The following is an 18,933-nucleotide window of genomic DNA, read 5'->3' as shown; positions in this document are numbered from 1 at the left end:
AAAACATGAATGAAGGTATGGGGTCTTGATTTAGCTTTCTTCCAGACACCTTGGACCTTCATTAGTTAAAAAACAAAGAACCCCTGCAACTTTTCTTTCTTCAGTATAATAGATTATATTATGGAGCTTACAACGTGAACTCATAGGAAGTGATGGTTTTGTAGGAAAGACTGAATGGTTGTAACCTGTCTTCTCTTGGATAGCTTTAAAAACACTATTTACTATAGACTCATAGATTCATAGATTGTAGAGTTGGAAGGGACCACAATGGATCATCGTGTCCGACCCCCTGCCTCTGGCAGGAAAGAGGACCGAGGTCAGATGACCCCAGCCAGGTGACTATCTAGCCTCCTCTTGAAGACCTCCAAGCTAGGTGATAGCACCACCTCTCTTGGAAGCCCATTCCAGATCCTGACCACCCTTACTGTGAAAAATGTCTTCCTAATATCTAACCTAAATCCCCTCTCAACTACTTTGCATCCGTTATTCCTAGTCACTACCTGGGGCGCCTTATTAAACAGTGCTTCCCCTATTCCCCGTTGACCTCCCCTAATAAATTTATAGGTGGCCACAAGATCTCCCCTTAGCCGTTTCTTGTGAAGGCTGAAGAGATTCAGCTCTCTCAACCTCCCCCCGTAGGGTCCATCATGAAGGCCACTAATCATGCGAGTGGCCCTCCTCTGGACCCTCTCCAGATTCCCCGTGTCCCTCTTGAAGTGTGGCGCTCAAAACTGGACACAGTACTCCAACTGCGGCCTGACCAGTGCCTCATAGAGGGGAAACATCACCTGCTTGGATCTGTTAGTCATGCACCTGCTAATGTATGACAAGGTGCGATTGGCCTTGTTGATGGCCTCGTTACACTGCTGGCTCATGTTCATCTTGGAGTCAGTTATGACTCCAAGATCCTCTCTGCCTCCGAGCTGTTGAGAAGGACACTCCCTAACCTATAGGTGTGCTGGGGGTTCCTCCTTCCCAGGTGGAGTACTTTTATCTTTATTAAATTGCACGAATGTGTTCTTTCATTATTTTCTTCTTATTTTCTTTTATTATACTTCCTTGGTTAAGAAGTTAAGTTAGTTATTTAACTAACAGTTAAATAAGTTGGTACAATTTTTGTGTAGGAATACCAAGAGCTAGGCGTCTCAGGGAATTCATTCTATGGTAGGTCATCGTTATGTTCTTTTTTCAGTGCAAATAAAATAGGTCTTGATGTGCTAGTGTCTTATGGTATTTGGCACCTCCAAGTGATTTTTTTTTTCGCTAGGCACCATACAAAAGAATTTAAAGGAATAAGAGATCAGTTCCTTGTCACAAGTGAAGAGGTTGGCACAATGCCTTCGTTTGATAGCCCTGGCTCATTGACACACAACTGCAGTATCTTCACAGTAATATGTAATTCAGATATGTAATTTAGGACTTCTTCTGATGAAGGCAATTATCAGGCTGAGATCTTCCAGTCACTCCTCATATATCCTCTGAGGCAAAGAAAAGATGCCACTTCTCTGCATCTGAGACCTGTGCTGTTGTCTCCAAGAAGGCCAGAATAAAGGAAATGAGAGAAGAGCAGGACCTGGGTAAGAGTCACCAGCTTCCACCAGCAAAACCCAGACTATAGGGCTCCTGAGTAAGATCCCAGCCTAGGGGTTGAAAACAGGCCAACATAGCCCTATTGGAACAGGGTAAGTCGAGCACAGGATGTGGTGAAATCAGTATGTTTCTTAGGATATCTGCTGTCAGAGCTCCTTGGGCACTCTGGATGTAATTTGAACTTGTTGGCTACCTCCCCTTCTCTTCCCCCTTTCCCCCCATTAATCTAAGACATCATGGCACTGTCTTTCTTCCCCCTCCAGTGAACACACTAGAATTTATGATTATGGGGATAATGGGATTAATTTGAGGAAAGGTTTAATAAGTTAGATATCTCTAGCTCAGTGAAAGGACACCCAGATAGCTATAGTTATTTGGGTCACCTCCAAAGAGGGTGAGTCTACACGAGATGCCCACTGCACAGTTGTTACTGCACAGTCATGTAGTACTTGTAGTACCAAATGACTGCACAGTAATGCTGGTTACTACATAGCAGTGTCTTGGCACAGTTGCCTAGTGACACTTACTACACAGTAGGTAGTTACTACTGCGCAGTAGCATTGCATCACGGTTTGTGTCCAGCGACACTACTGCTCAGTAGTAATGAGCTACAGTGCAGTAAGCATCTCATGTAGACACGGCCAGTGTAAAAGAAATGTAGTATGATTCATGAGAAAATGGGAGAATTTAAGGACAATTTAGGAATATACCAAAAAAACAAAAGATAAACCACACAGCTGAGAGATGATCAACAGTCAATTCCCACTGACTTTAATGGAATTGGAGCAGGCTCTGAGACATGGTGGAATAGCCTGCCACTTGGTGTACATAGAAAATAACTTGGCTTGTCTAAAATTAAATTGTGAGGCATATACTGTCGGGATTGAACCTGTGGTGATTGAGGCAGAAAGGATTAGGTGACTAGTGAGTGCCATCCATTTCTAACTGCTCCGGTTCTCTTTTGGCAAGGCAGAGAGAATAGTTAAAGGAGATGAATGTGAGGGCAGAGAAAGAAGGGAATAGGAAGGAGATATCCAGGTAAGCAACTACCTGTGTTTAACTGCATATTTATGGTTGAAGACTCTTCTGTCCTGTTTGCTTTAAAACAAGGTTTCTTGTGGTTTAAATATATTCCTTCCCATTTTAGCTGAACTGCCCCCTTATGGTTCCTGAGGCTTGGTTTGCTTGCTTGCAAAGCAGATACTGTCTGCAGAAAGATGAGGCTATTTCACCTCTGTTTCTTCTGAATACTGGCTTTCCCCCAAAGCCCAGAGAGACCTTGAGGGGATGTCACCTCCATGTCACAAGTCAGATTTCCTTCACACAATAATGTCAAAGGCTTCATAGAGGCTGCCAAACCCAGCAGCTATCATGGATGTTTCTGTGTAGAATCGTTGTCAGGATTTCCCTGCCCTGAGTTCCTTAGCCTACAGTCACAAGGTAGATGGGACACCATAAGCCTTTTGCACTCACATTTCACATTCCCCCCACTTCCCCCCCATCAAAGCCTCTAATGCCTTGAGTTTGTCCCATCCAAAGTCAGAAAGGTAAGAAGTCACACACCAAGTAGGGAAGAAAGTGCTGCTATTGTCTGCCACCCGGTATGTCCATAGTGTTTCCAAACTGGGGGGACATTACTCTTGAATATGCCCTGCTCTGCCCGCACCTGTTCAAATGCACCAAGTCCAAAAATGAGGCAGTGAAGTCGCTTGGCTGATGCCACTGCTGCTGTTCTTAAGTACAAGACAGAAATCTAATGAGAAGAAATCTCACGGTTTGGGATGTTATGAACAGAAGCCTATAGGGTCATGCTATAGATGTACCCTAACCCTGTTCACTATCCTTACGCCCTCTGCTTCAAGATTAATGTTGACCCTCTCTTGGCCCTTGCAATGCTGTGACCTCTGTTGGATGTCAGTTTTCCTCTACACTTCCACTTCTTCATCTCTTCCCTGCTAGAGCTGTGTGCTAAGACTATTGCCTTGAGATGTGGGTTTTATCTCCTCATGACCTGCAGGGTGGGATTTGGAGAGGGGAAATCTCAGTCTGGAGACAGGGAGATGATCTTCCCTCACTGCGTCTCTGGGATCAGCTGCTGTTGAAAAGTAGAGACCTCAAGAGTTTCTCAGCAAGCCAGGGGACTAAAAAAACTGAAATGAAAGGTGATGCACCTTCTCTGGTCTCCTGTTCAGCTGCTTACCTTTTCCCCCTCTTCATCTTACCCAAGAGCGCTTCCATGAACAGATGGCTTTGGATTGCCCAAATTTTTCTATGGTCAAAGTGCCAGTCTCAGACTATTCCTCTTTTTTTGCTCATTCAGCATCATGATAGCTCCTGGAAACTGACCCTTGGACCTTTGTCACAGTGACCTAGGCATGTAGCTGTGGTCTGCATATGAGACCTCAGCTGCCTATGATGTACGAAGGGAAGATGCTGCTTTTTTAATACCTAGAAGCAATGCCAAGACCCATTTCTTGTACCAACACAAACTAATAACTGATTTGTCTATGACTCTCTGAACCAATTCAACCTGACACATTCAGCATGGAAGCGGAAATTAAATGAAATATGAGCTACAGGCAGTTGTTCTTCAGAAATCTGTAATAGGCCACAATTAACCACTGTAATTTACAGGATTCAGATATTGGTAAAATGAGCTGCCAAGGTCTCACTTCACATCCCCATAATTCCTATGTCTGCTAATTATTTCCAAAATTTCAATTGGTGTTATGCTGCCTGTATTTTTAAAAGGCAGAGTAGTGTGTCTTGGGAAGTCTAATCCCTTACCCAGAAGGAGAGGATATATTTTTCCTGTCAATCAACTACAGCTAGGCCTGAGGTACTAATTTCAACAGCAGGTTCAGCGTTTGTAAACTTATTGGAAAAAAGTGAAGGAAAGTGATAGAAAAACATCTGTACCAGGGTGAAGTTTAACTACTCCCTCCTGAGTGTCTTCAGAAGAATGGAAGACATCAAGATGGTGCAGGAGAGTGACAGTAAGAAGGGGGTCATGTTTCCTACATGACACACCCTTGAGGGCAGATTGCGTTTTCTGCCTCTGTTCCTTTCCGCATCTCCCACTTTCTCAACACTTGCCTGAACTCCTAGTCCCAAGCCCAGTTCTGCTTCTTCTAAAGCCCCAGTGGATAGTATTGATTTACTTTCCCTGAATCCTGTCAGAGGTGAAGATAAGAAAACTCTACATTCCTTTGGTTCCTGACCATGTCTCTGTCCATCTATCTGATCCCCTTTGAATTTTTCACAAAGATGAGGATTAATCACCCACTTCTAGCGAGAACACTTATGAAAAAAACACAGTTAAACAAGTATTCTGACTTAAACCTAAAATAATTCAAAGTATGCTGGTTAGAACTAGCTTTTTTTTTAAGTTTATTTTGCAAAATCTTTCAAAATATTACTGTAAAAACATGAAAGGGAGGGAAGAATGGTTTATTTTATTTTTAATATTCTTTGCATTTAGAAATGGATAATTCCAACAGTAACTTGCTGGGACATGTTTCATGTAAAATTACTATTTTTTTTATATAAAGAAAAAGCTAAATGGAATATTTTGTCCAAGTTTAATAATGACATAACTAAATGTACGGTTGAGAGACTGGCACAAGCTGTGTGTATTTGTCCTGCAGTGATATTGTGCAACTTCCATACCACTGTAATTAGGGAAATTTTAAGTTTTGTGGTCCCTGCCATTTCACAAGAGGGCAGTGTATTTGAAGAAAAATGTTTCTTCAGTCTTTTCTGAAGGAGAAACCTAGAATCATTGAAAAGTCAGTCTGGAAGGGACATGCATATTACAGGCAAGGGTTTTTTGTGATATCCTTTATTCTACCAACCGTATAGTTGGGAGAGATGTTAGACATGTTTTTGTTCATAAAGCACCCTTCTTTAGGCACTTTATTTCTGAAAGCTTGTCCAACATTTGGCCCAACTATACTATTAGTCCAATAAAAGATTCAACAACAAAAAAGAAAACCTGGCCTCTTGTATATTTCCTAGACCATCAAGGCAACAACAATAGATTCATAGATTCATAGATGTTAGGGTCGGAAGGGACCTCAATAGATCATCGAGTTCGACCCCCTACTCCAACCCTACTTCTTATGCAGCTGAAATTGAATTCTTCTTTTAAGTACAAAACTAAATTGAACCTTTACAGAGGAAGCATGAGTAGTTCATCCGTACTATAGTACCATATTTACTCAAAATACATGTAATCCTCACCAGCACGCTAGGCCGGGCGATATGCTGGATTCTGGACCCTCAGGGTGCCAGTAGCCCTGGGAACCCCTCAGGCAGGTCTGCTGACTGAGGTCTCCCATGGAGAGACACGTCCCTCACCCTCACTGCCCAAGAATTTACTTTAAGTCCAATAAACAAATGGGTTTCTTTATTATACACAACTATATACAGAAAAGAAATGATTCATCAAGAAACAATATCTATCTATTATCAATAGTTAATAATAAAGCCAACAAGTTGAATATAACTTATAACTGCAACAATAGATGAATAATTCTACCACACTGGGTGGCCCACTTGTATCAAACAACCTCAATGATTACATTCACCCGGTTATAACACTTTAAAACAGTTCCCCCCCCCCCCCATAGCCCAGGTTGATTTTCCTCTGATCACACTGCCCTTCCCATAATAAATGGCAATCCAGCTTTAACTATGATCTAGCACTACGTGGCAGAGGTGAGGCTTCTGCTGCTCCCGGGAAGGTGGACTCTTTGCTCTTTCTTGGTAACTCAGCGAAAACAAGTCTCTGACCATCCACTGCAGGTAATAAGCTTCTTTTCTTTAGTTTACTTCTGAAAAATACACTTTCTGCAAACACTAGGGTTTAAGTGGCCCTTCACACTTCCATGCAGATTTGGGATTTGCACAGCCTGCTTCCTCTCTGGGCTGTTGCTCTCACCCAACACCTCCACATGCAGACAGGGGATTCCCAGTGGTGTCCCTGATTTGAAAAGCTCTGACCCTGGTGGGGGATCAACCTATGGGATGACTCACGCCCTCCTCTGTCCTGAAGTCTGCTCCTCTATTCTCTCTTCCTGGAGGGGAAGGAGGGTCCAAGTCTCTGCCCCTCTCTCCAGACTGGTGTTGCTTTCTTCTGACTTCTCTGCAGCTGCTTTTCCCTCCCTAAGCTTTTTATGGCTCCATAGTAGCCAATCAGAGCCTGGGGTTTGCAATGGGGGCTCTGGTCACAGTTCAAATGCTCCAGTAAAAACATGCATCGTGTGCAGCATACCCTCTATTTGGAAAAGCTATTGCACCCTCTGCAAACTTTTTGCTGCCTTTCTTGCAAAGTTCTTAGGCACAGCTCACCCACTCGGCTCGCAGCCAAGCAAGCCCTTGCAGTGGTTACATAAGACAAGGGTTTTTTTCCCCCCCACTAGCATAGGGAAAAAGCCCTTCATCTTCTGTTTGCATAACAGCAAATCCCCTTGTTAAATATAGTGGCTGTCATTAAACCATAATGCTCAGTCATGGAACCAACTATGAAGCTGATTAAATGCAGTCCATGTACATGGCTCATATTGGGCAAACACACTGAATTTTTTTTTTTGTGCATGGCCCTTAAAAACCAAAACAAAACAGGCAGTTGCTCCCCCAGGAGGGAATGAGCACCAGACCTGGACGTAGTGCAATACCAGGCCAAAACTCAGAGAAGCCAGAACAAACTCCAACACCTTCCCCTGGTACCAAAAAATGCTGACGAGATCCATTTAAAAATTTATTTACACATTTTATTAAAAGCATACTTATCACCCTATACTTCATGCAAAGCTTCACTTACTGAGTGTCCTTGTTTTACCAAGACTTCATATTGCAAAAACAATTACATCTCAAAAACATACAACTATGTATATTAAATCCTTAAACAACATACATCAGCTTCCCACAAAAACCCCTTACAGATTCTTTTTTTCTGCGTGCAAAACTCCATGAAAAACTATTATCTCAGTAACCACCTTTCTGCACTTCAATTGTCTCTATTGGTTCAGTGAAACAAGTGTGTCCAGTCCTTTTTCCTCCATGTCTTCTCTACCTCTTCTTTGATTTCTTCTTTGTCCCAACTGATGAAGTATTTCAGTTCATGCAGCTCCAGCTTCAGGCACTCTCTTTGACTGAAAGCCAACCCCTTAAAAACCCAGAGGTTTTTAACTGTTCATAAACTAGGTTTGATGCATGCTAATGAAGTCCATGATAATGTTTCCTCTAGTCCCTTTGGTATGAATCCATATAGTACCATCTCCCAGTTTAACAATAGGTTTATTTTGGTGCCACTCAGAAAGCAGCAGACCCTTTCCCGCACCCACTTTGCATATGTACACTCCCAAAATGCATATCCCATTGTTTCTCCTTCCCCGTACCTTTTCCTTGGGCACCTTGATAAGCTTGTCAAGCCCCATCTGAGTTGCACCTGTCTCACTGACAAGATATTTCGTATAAACATCCACACACCAGGAATCATGTTTCCACCACTTTTAGTTGTTTACCCACCATTGCTCCCCACACCTTCACTTGTCCTTCTGTGACGTTTCCCACTGTTGCCATCATGTCTCTCTCCCTTACCACTTTGATCAATTTCTTCTGCTCCTTCAAAACCTCCAGCCTTATCCTATTTTATACCTCTGCATGAATCCTTCCATCCTGATGTCATGAATTGGCAGTTGCCACATCTGTGGACTCTTTGAAGAGGTCTGAAATACTCCCCATTTCTTCAAAATTGCAGCTGTGTGAAATCAAGTGATATACACTGCTTTCCCCTATCCCTCTGCTACTGTCTTGCATACTGCACTTACATATTTCACACGGACAAACAGTCCCAAGCCTGGCAGCCTCCATCCCCCATCTCTCTTGCTTTGTATAGATCAGATGTAGCCAACCTCTTTCTTTTGACATTCCAGAAGAACACACACATTTCCCGCTGTACTTTTGCTACCTGCTGCCACGTCAGTGGGAATACAATTCCCATATATGGAATAATTAGCAGTAGCACAGCCTTAACTGCTACCCCTTTTCTGGAAAAGGACAATGTCCTTCTTGATCTGAACCAAAGTATTTGCCACATCCTTGCCGTCACCTTTTCCCATGCTGTATTATCTTTCCCTGCAGTGTCCGTCGGGATCCCTAGCACTTGAGTTCTCTCTCTTATTTGAAGGTCCAACTCCAAGATGGCGACTGCAAGTGTTTTTAATGTCCCAAGATGGTGATCGGAAGTGTTATAATGAAACTTGCTGAGTGCTAAGTGGAATCGGGTATTAATTTAAAATGAGCAGTATAGTGAAACATTAAATGAGGGTTGCCTGTATTCTGATGTATTCTTTAGCACCCTTTCCATCAAAAGTCTGTCTCTAATTGCTACATTTATATCCTCCATGTATAATACACATTTTACCTCCTCCCCTCCTAGTATCTTTACTTTTATGACCATGTCCTTTCTTATTCTTTGTGCAAATAGTTTCCTCCCACACACAAATAATAGTGGTGAGGGGGGTACCCTTGTCTCACCCCTGTATGGATTTTAAAAGCCTTGCTTAGATTTCCATTAATTTGAACTTGACTCTCCGCTTCTTTATACAATAACTTTACCCAACTGTGGAGCCTGCGCCTCGCTCCGTCTGACCTATCGGGGTGTGGCCCCTCCCCTCAACTCGCCTGCCACGCCTTGGATGTACTCAGTTACCTTCGGAGGGGTCTCCAGTGGAGCTCTTTATCCTGGGTGGGGCCTCCCGATAGGCGGTGGTACTCACGGTTATCGGACGCGGTGATCCACGGGGCTCCGCCTCCCCTACACCCCGTCCACACGCCAGCCGCCGGGCGATGTCCTTCAGGTGTTGCCGGGCCCAGTATGATGGTCTCTGCCCGGTTCCCCCCCGGTTCTCGGTCGTTCCCCCCTCCTGCAGAGAGGGGTTTCTCCTTTCTCCTCCCTTATAGATAACACTCCTCTGGACCAGGGGTAGCTGGTGGTTGCTTCCCCTGGTTCCAGCCCCCTCCTGGGGCCTCCGCTATCTCCCCTTTCCTCCCGTCCACAGGGCGCTCCCCTGCTTCCTGTGCGTCTGCCGCTTCAGGACGCAGCAGAGAGAGTGCCTCGGCGTGCACTCTCTGATCGCCTCTCGCCTGGCTGCTGGCGAAAGGCGTCCCGCTCCTCCCTATACTGCTCGCTTGAGACCCGCAGGCGGGGTCCTCGACGCTCTGTGCGAGAGCCGGCAGCACGGGCCGCGCACCCGTACTCTCTCCCCCTGGCTCTCCCTCTTTCCCTGTCCTGTCGGCGTTTTTGAATCCTCCCGCAGCGGCCGCTCCGGCTGCTGGGATTGGCTCAGCTGTTCGCCGCGCGGTGAACAGCTGTTGCCAGAGCCGACGTAATGGCGGCTCGCGCGGCTGCAGCCACGGCTGCGGCTCTTCCTCCCGCTGCCCCTCTGCCGGTATGTATGCCCTCCTGGGGGCTTGCTCTCGGGGTCTAGGGTCTGTGGGTCCCCTCTTCTCCCCCTCACTCGCCTGTGGGGGCGCTTCACAGCCACACCAACGTAAATGGGGACCCCATTTTTCCTAGCACTTTATGTATGCAATAATGATCCACTCTATCATATGTTTTTTCTAAATCTAGGTTTGCTGTAACTGTGTTTGTTTTTCTCTCTTGGATGTGGGGCAGTGTATCTCTGATCCCTCTGATCACTTCAGAGATCCTTCTACCTGGTACTGCACATACTTGGTCTTCATGTATTATCTTCTGAAGGTTTGTCCTCATCCTCAAAGCAAGCACCTTGGCCATTAACTTAGCCCATATTAAGGAGTGGTATCAGTCTCCAGTTTTTCAGGAGATCTTCTCCCCATTCTTGAAGAGTTAAGATCACAATGCCTCTTGTAAAATCTTTCCCTGCCTCTTCTGTTTCTGCTATTTCCTTGAAAACTTCCACTATATCTCTTCCTCCCCATGCCCAAAACTTCTCATAAAATCCCATAGGCAGTCCACCTACTTCTGGTGATTTCCCGCTTTTAAAGGTTTTTAACTGCTCCTCCACTTCCTTTAAGCTTAGCCTTTCTTCCATCTTCTTTGCTTCCCCCTCTTGTACTTTCTCTTCAGTCTCTTCCAGCAGAACCCTCATCTTCTTCCTATTTCCTTTTTCTGATATAGGTCTTCATAACATCTTCCCTTTGCTTCTAACCCTTCCTCCTGCTTTCCCACGTGGGTACCACCTTCCTATACTGCTTTTAGCTCTCCTTTTGCCATCTTCATTCTAGTTGAAAAGTATCGGGCTCATTCTTCATTTTCTCCCATCAGGGTGCTTGTGCTAAAAACATTTTCTTTCTCATTTTTCTTTAAAACCAGCTTTCTAACTCTTGCCTTATTTCTTCTGGTACTTCTCACACCTGTCTTCCTTCTGCAGCTTCCTTTAGCAACTCCTGCATCTTTCTTTGCAGCTCTCTCACCTCTTTCATTCGTTTCTGCGTGGTTCTTCGATCTTCCTTCCTGAAGCATTCTCCCGTCCTCTTCACCATCATCCACCGTTCTCTGGTACTCTTGAAAATGTCTTCAGTGTTCTCTATACTTTTTACTGTCTTGTGTATGCTTGACATCTCCTCATCTTGTACCAGTCACACATTTAACTTGTACACTTCCCTTCCTCTTCCAAGGCTCTTCTAAGACTCAGTTCCACCTTCAGCATCGGGGGATCACTAAATGTCACAATTATGGTTTCTTTCTTTCTCATCCCTATTTTTTTTTTTTATAAAAGCACAGTCAGTTCTTGATTGTTTCTTTCCTCTGGGGTCTAGTGAACTTTCTAGTGAAAGTTTTCTTCCCTGCCCACACATCTCAGTAGTTATTATATTTGCTAACAATCTGGATGAACTGTCTAAAGTTCCATCTCCTACTTTCCCTGTTCTGTCATCTAATTCTTTTATGCAGCTGAAGTCCCCTGCTATTATTTGTGGTCTCCCTCTGACCGTGTAAACTACTAGCTTTCTAAGCGAAGCCTTCCTTCCCTCCTGTTCTGGTAGTGCATATACGTTGAAATCTTTTGATTTTGCTTCCCTGACTGATAGTACCATTTACTGCAGTCTGACACTGATGATGTCTTCCACCTGCTTTGCTTTCACCTCTGGATTCTTGAATAGTATTACCATTCCAGTCACTTTGTTTGCACCTGTCCCTGACCACTAGGACAGTCCCCATCTCCACCTTTTCTCAAAGTGCTTATAATCCCTTTCCCCCAGTATCCCACATTCTTGTAGGCAGATTATGTCTGGCCTTGCTTGTTTTAATATTGGTTCAATATGTTCCCGTCTTTTCTTGTTAGTATACTCCTGACATTAAGAGATGCTATAATCAGCACCGCTGCGCTTGGTTTAAGAAAAGTGCCCCTGTTCCTTTAAAGTTCCTTGGCACTGCTGCTCACCATGGTGGACTCCTTTCCCTCCCCACTCTCATACCTGTCACTTTTGCAAGCTGTCTTTGCATTCAGGAAGTCTTCCATTCTCCCACCTCCCTGCCACTCCCCCCTCCGGCTCCCTACTATGGGCTGGAGCCCCGGGGAGTTAATGGTGGGAAGCAGCTCTCTGGCTCTGCCTCTGACTCATTCCCCTCATTTTCACGTTTCTTTTTCCTGAGTTTCTTCCCCTGTGTTTTCTTCCTTTTCCCTCCCTGACTCCTAGGCTCTTTTACTTGTTTCATCTCTATTTCTTCTGCTTATTTGATTATTTTTTTCTTCCTCCTCCTCTACCTCCATGTATGGGCTCTCTCCTGCACCCTGTTCCCTCCCCTCACCCCCCTTCTCCTGTTTCTTGAGCCACCTCAATTATAGATACTAATCTTTGTCCTTTCTGCCCTCCTACCAAGTCTTTGTCCACCACTTCTCCTTCAATCTCACCCTCCTTTTCTCCCCCATTGACCCTTTCTGATCTGTGCTGTTCTTCAGAGGATCTGACCTTGCTTGCATAGGCTTTGGGACACTTGTGAAGTAGATATCCCTCCACACCACAGCTAGTGCATTTTAGGGATGCCTGGCACTACAGCTCTATGCCCCTTCCCTTCACATCTGTAGCACACCATGAGGGAACAGCGTGTGGACAGGTGCCTCTCCTTGCTGCATTTACTGTGTTGCTTTGGTTGCCCATGGTACCTTAGAAAGTCCTAGTGGGGGCCCAGCTGGATCATAGATAGGAGGTGCTGCACCCCGCCTGGGCTCCACTCATTTGCTCCACCCAAATACTATATTTGTCCCTCACCTTCCATACCCACGTTACTCTTTGCACATGCAATTCAATCTACCATTCTGTCTTATGCCTCTAATAAATCTGTACACGTTCTTACTATAATCACTTGTTCCCTTAACTTTTCCCGTGCTATAAACTGTATCCCCCTTAATTCCTCCTTCCCACGTTCCTCTACATGTTTCTTCTGAAACTGTTCATACCCTTCACTGTTCCAGCGAATAAACTCCCAAGTCTTTCTGTTTCGGAAAGCAATCAAGCTGGTGAGATGTTCCATCTGCACCTCTAATATCTCAGACAGTACCTTTTCTGTGAACTCATATATGTTCATAGTCAATCCTGTCAACATCCTGTCACCAGTTGATATTGCTTTTATTTACAGGCTCTGATCCTCCCTGACATCCAGTGCATCTTCCATGTCTTTCTACCGTGCTACTCCTGGTGGGCTGGCATTCTGTTCTGCTCCTGCTGCTTTCTGCTTCTCATTCAACATATCTTCTACTGTTCCCGCTTTATTTCCCATTCTCCTTTTCTCCTGTGTTCCCTCTTGTTCCTCTCTCTGTCACCTTCTTTGCCGCCACTGCTTCTGTCATCATTGCTACTTCCGCTGTTGGTCCCATCTTCTTTGTCGTCTTTCTGCTCTGCTTCTTCACCTTTGCCCACTTTCCATTTGTCTGTAGACTTTCCTTTCCACACTTCATTTCACTTATTTCACTTTTCACCTCCTAGTTACTTGCCACCATTGCTATTGTTCTGAGCTCTGGGTTTCCCTCCTCCACCTTTTGCACTCTGATGCTCCATCGATTCCTATCTCAGCCCTTAAGGCATTGCCTTAAGGCTGATCTCATCCCAAGAGGCCAAGAAAATGCTGATCGGGACGTTTTCTTTTCTTTTTTTTTCTGACCCTTAAAAAAAGGATGTTCCCTTCATGGGGAAATGGCACCAGGCCTAGAGGCACTGCAATCCCAGGCCAGCACTTGGAGGATCATAGCTAGCCTTGACACCCTCTCCTTTGTGCCAAAAATGCTACGTTTGATATGTTTATGGGAATCTACCACAGGGATAGGTTAGGGCAGCCCAGCTGAATAAGAGTGTTGATTGTGCTCAGTCCCCTTCACTGCCAACTCTTTTTCAAGTCATGGTGAACCACTACATCAGATACATTTTGACTTCCTGTCTGTCCTTACCATTTCCAATGAGTCCTGTTTTTAAACCAGCCATAAATGTCTGGCAGACATCAGTGAACTTATATGTAGCTGAAAGGCTGTCACCCCTCTCCGTCTTGCATATGATTAGTATGGCACCACCCTCTATGGGGTGGAGACGGGCCTGTTCCTCATTTGCATATACATTTTTGGAGGGTCTCAGGACTCATGACAAGAACACCTGGGTTCAGTTGTGGGGGGGGGGGGGGAAGGTAATTAGCATGTGGATCTTTTGTGGGGGTTTGTCTGGAGTTGACACATGCATACTGAGCAGTGCTGGGCTGTGGGGTCACTATGGCTGGAAATACTGACTCAGCCCAATGAGCTATATGGTAAGTCATAACCCTTTTGGCTCTGGACTAATATGCACAGTTTGTATTATGTATAAGTAGGCATACAAATAGTGATCAAGAGTGTGTTTATGGAGTACCTTTGTTGCACTTTGCAGCCATCAGCTTTGGGGCCAGAGTCAGATCCACAGCAATCTCATGTTCCCCTCTGCAGTTCCTGTCCTTCTCTCTATCCCTTTTCTCCACTTATTGTCATATGCAGTTTGCTTCCACTCTGTGCTTGGAGGGAAGAGAGCCTGAGCAGATGCTAACAGTATAGAGTGGGGACAAAGGCTGCAGGGGGGAGAAGTTGGTGGGCAGAGAGCAAGAGGACCACCTGACTCTCCCTTCCCCCCCCCCCCCACTATTTTCCCTGCTGTAGCAGTGGGAGGGGGATGAATTCAAAACAAACATCTAATCATTAGATTTTATACCTCTAAAATGATAATGAATTGATCATTTTTCCAGGTATAGAATCTAATTATTGGGGTGTTGGCTTTATAATCAGGGTTATCTTGTATTTGAAATTCCAGTAAATACAGTATTAAGTAGTGCTATAGTAATTGTTGTGCCTGCTATAGACGTGTATGTAGAAGAGTTTTTAGACAAACACAATGGGCCAGATTCTGTTCTGCCTGTTACATTAAGAGGTGGACTCTGGGGCCTAAGTGTGGGCGTATTTATCCTGCTTGAGTCTCCAGAAAAGAGTTAGTGGAAAAAAAGGCAGATAGGTCTTCCCCCTTGCTAGTTTTTTTTATTTTCTAAGAGTAATGTTGGTGTGCTTCAAAAGCAGATGCATAAATGGAGTTTCCTGGTTTGAACAGGGTGGCATACATTTGCAAACAGGCAACCAAGTCCACAGTCACCTAATAGGTGGAATAGAATTTGGCCCTAAATCAAATAGCTAAACATTGGAGCTTCACAGGGGTAGTGAAGATTTATGTCTTTCCCCTTGTGAAAAATGCTGTATGATTTTCAGTAAGTACAAGGGTTCATCATCTTGCTGTTCAATCTCATCTGAATAATGGTACCTTAAGCTGCATATTTGCCCTATTGTTATTTTGGAATATTATTTCAGTGTTGCCTTGAAGATGACACCCTTCTCTCAGACTATATCCAGCAGCATTTACCTTCTGGGTTTCCCTGGAGGTCTCCCATTGATGAAAAATATAAATACATTAACACCCATTTTGAATTTTAAAAAGTCAGAGGTGTTCCTCACTCATCCTGCTTTGGAATCTGATGCATAATTTCTTGCTTCTCTGCCTCAGATAACAATTTCTGAAGAAGGAATTTTCATCATGTCAATAGGTTCTTGTTGCCTAGGAACAGTTTTCAATTTGCCACTGTGTAGGTATTTAGGTCACCAGTGAATTAATCTTTTCAAAATTATAGCTATGTAGTCAATCACTGATTCTGAACTATCCCATTGAGAATTGGCAGTCGTCAGTACATAGCTGTTCATGGGTTGAAAACTTAAACTGAATGTTCTACTTCCAAAGAAATTCTGTGGAAGACGAAAAAAAACCCTTGGTGCTGAGTCATAATTAGAAAATGCCTGTGCTTCGTAATAATGAACTCTGGTATCTTCTGACCCAGACTGAATTTATCTCTGTCTAAAGGATTGATTTTGTTATTAACAACATTTGGGGGAAAAAAAATCCATTCCCATAAGCAGTGGGGGGAAATATTATGTGGGGGTTGAGCCCCACCTGACCTCTGCCCCTCCTTCCTGAAGGGCTGGTTCTTGCTGGTGCTGCATGCAGTGGCGGAGGAGTGGCTACATGCCAAGTGGTGCTGGGTGCTGCGGGACAGCAGTGCTGGGGTGCTGCACAGGTACTGGCTGATCTCTGTGGAGACCCTGGGATCTTGGGGGAGCTGGATCGGTCCAGGATCTTGGGGCAGGGCCACGATCCACTTTCTGCATGCCCCTGTCCATAGAACCAGTGCCTATCACATGGGCATGTGGGCAGTGGATTGCAGCTCCGTCCTGGCCCCTGGCCCCACGCTGTCACCGCCCGAAGACCCCGGGGTCCCCCCAGCCCCACCCACCTGCCTCGCTCCCAGATGCAGCTGCCTGCAGCCCCATCCCAGCAACCTGGCTGAGAGCCCTGCTCATGTAGGTCCCATCCCCGGTTTTGGGTGCAGGGCAGATGGGCAGGGGTGCCTAGGCAGTGGGGCTGGGTCTGGCCAGAAGGAGCTGCTACCGCAGCCAGGGCTGCTAGGAAATGGAGTCTGGCCACCACGCCACCCCAACCCTGCTGCCCACCCTTGGGTGGTGTCACCATCTCCATGTGCCATAGCCCAGGCTGTCACCCATGACTGGACCAGGTGCAACTGAGGAAGTCACTATAGGCCGGGCAAAAAATCCTTCAGTTGGCCTAATCTGTCCCACAGGGTGTATCTTACCTATCTCTGCCCTAGGTTTATAATGTCTTATGAGAGAGAATTAATGCTTCAGAAAGAAAGAACTTATTGTTCTTAAGTAGTTGTAAGAATATTTCAAAGTCTTTTAGAATATGTAGATGGTAGAAATGACCATTACTCTGCAAAGCCTGTGAACGTCCATTATCCTGGAACACTTTTTAAAGTGGCAGAATTTTTTAAAAGTGGTTCTTTAATGAGCGGCAAACTGACAAAAGAGTAACCCATTAAAAACTGTGCACAAGTATATTATATAAGAACTTATAATAAATGCACAAGGTTTTTATATTCTGTAATGGCCAGGTTGTATGGTAATGACATACTGGTGCCTTGATTTTTTTCTTTTTAAACTAAATTGTCATAAAATATGGTTTTAATGTGCAACCTATTTTGCTATTTTCCTGGTAATTGACATTTTCTGTTTCTGTCGCTTCCTTTAGATCAGTTGTTGGTAATTTTTTTCCGGTTGTGGGGCAGAATGACCCAGCTTTGGTCAGAGGCACGTAGGTAGGTGCTAGGACTTGACCATCGTTTTTACTGCTTCTCCCTATGGAGGCATAGGAAGAGGTCCTTCTACTACTGCTTCCTTTTCCAGTGGTGTAGTGGTAGCTCTCGCAGCCAACGCTCCCCACTACTGAAAACCTCTAAAGCTCCAAATCCACGGGCTAAATCAAATGGCCCCGCTGGCTCGATCTGTTTTGTAAATCATAGGTTGCTGACCCCTGCTTTAGATTATTCTGGAAATGCTAGTCATCAGTTACTCTTACTGCTGGAAGGTGTATGTCACTAAATGAGTGAATTAATTTAATTTTTCATCCAGATTCAATTCCTTCTGCCCCCACTTAATTGCATTAGCCCTAAATTCTCTCCAATGTGTCTATAACTCTCTTTGGCACCCAGGACTGAAGGCAATATTTTACATATTATGAAACTAGAGGCCTATGGAAAGGAACTATATGTGCTGTGGTCCATTAAAAAAAAAAACCCAACAAACTTCTCTATACATGCAAATCAAAACATTACAATGCTTTCAATTAGTTTGCCAGTGGGTCTGGGAATTCAAGGGAGATAACATAACTGGAGATATACATACTCTCAGGTACAAAACTGATGGAGCTTAAGAGTTCTGCAGTTTCCACTGAGGTCCTCCAATTATTAAAGGCACAGAGTATAATAATTAAGACAAGATTAGGGGATAGCTCTTCAGCTTGTGTAAGTTGTTTTGCTATAACAAAGCTATGCTCATTTAAACATCTGGGCATTTGGCATGTTATACCAGTACCATGGTATCCAAATTTATGATACCAAGCAACGAGAACCTGCAGACAGTACTAGTGAAATAGTGTAAATCTAGACAGATTCAGAATACAGAAGGTAAACTGACTTGTTTCTTCGGCAGTCCCTCACAGTCAAGGATAATTGTTTTCCATGATTGTCTTATCTGTATGTCCGAAGATGGTGGCTGAGGCTTATCTGGGATCGACAGACTCTGTGGCAGCGACTCTGCTGGATACGTGTTTCTCTGCGGTGGGTGGCTCAGGATTCTGGATTTGGTCCGGGACACACTATTTCTGCTACTCCTGTTCTTCCATTTCCTGTTGTTTTAGACCCCTACAATAATTTATTTATTTCATTCATATGTAGGCAATCTTCCCTGAGATGGAGTAATTGTATTTCATATAGGCCATAATCTGGCCAATGCAGAACTGGTGTCTGTAGCATTGTTTCCTAATTTTTCTTGTCCAGTTCAGTTTCAAACAACACAAGGAATAATGTTTTTTCCAGCTTTTCCCCTGAAGGCTATTTTATGATGTGGTACATTTCCTCTCCCTTGCATTCTAATAGCTCATCAAAACTACTCATTCAACTTTTCTTTCCCTTCCTTTCCCATGGCTTCATACTTTTAGTTTTGGGTATCTCTCTTAACACTACCATAACTCTTTTGGCATATTAATAGCAAATGAATTTTAAGTGAGTGATTGATTTATTTTATTTGCATAGCAGGAAAGCCAGAATGCTCTAGGTACTTTAACTTCTTATAGGGAGTCACAAACTAAAAAAGACACAAAACAGAGAAAAATTAGGAGAGCAGTAATATAATAAAAATATACTAGATAGAGGACTTTTATATCTTTATTTGA

This window comes from Alligator mississippiensis, chromosome 1 (assembly GCF_030867095.1).
Source record: "Alligator mississippiensis isolate rAllMis1 chromosome 1, rAllMis1, whole genome shotgun sequence".
NCBI lineage: Eukaryota > Metazoa > Chordata > Crocodylia > Alligatoridae > Alligator > Alligator mississippiensis.
The sequence above is the reverse complement of the archived record's forward strand: the minus strand, read 5'-3'. Positions refer to the sequence as shown.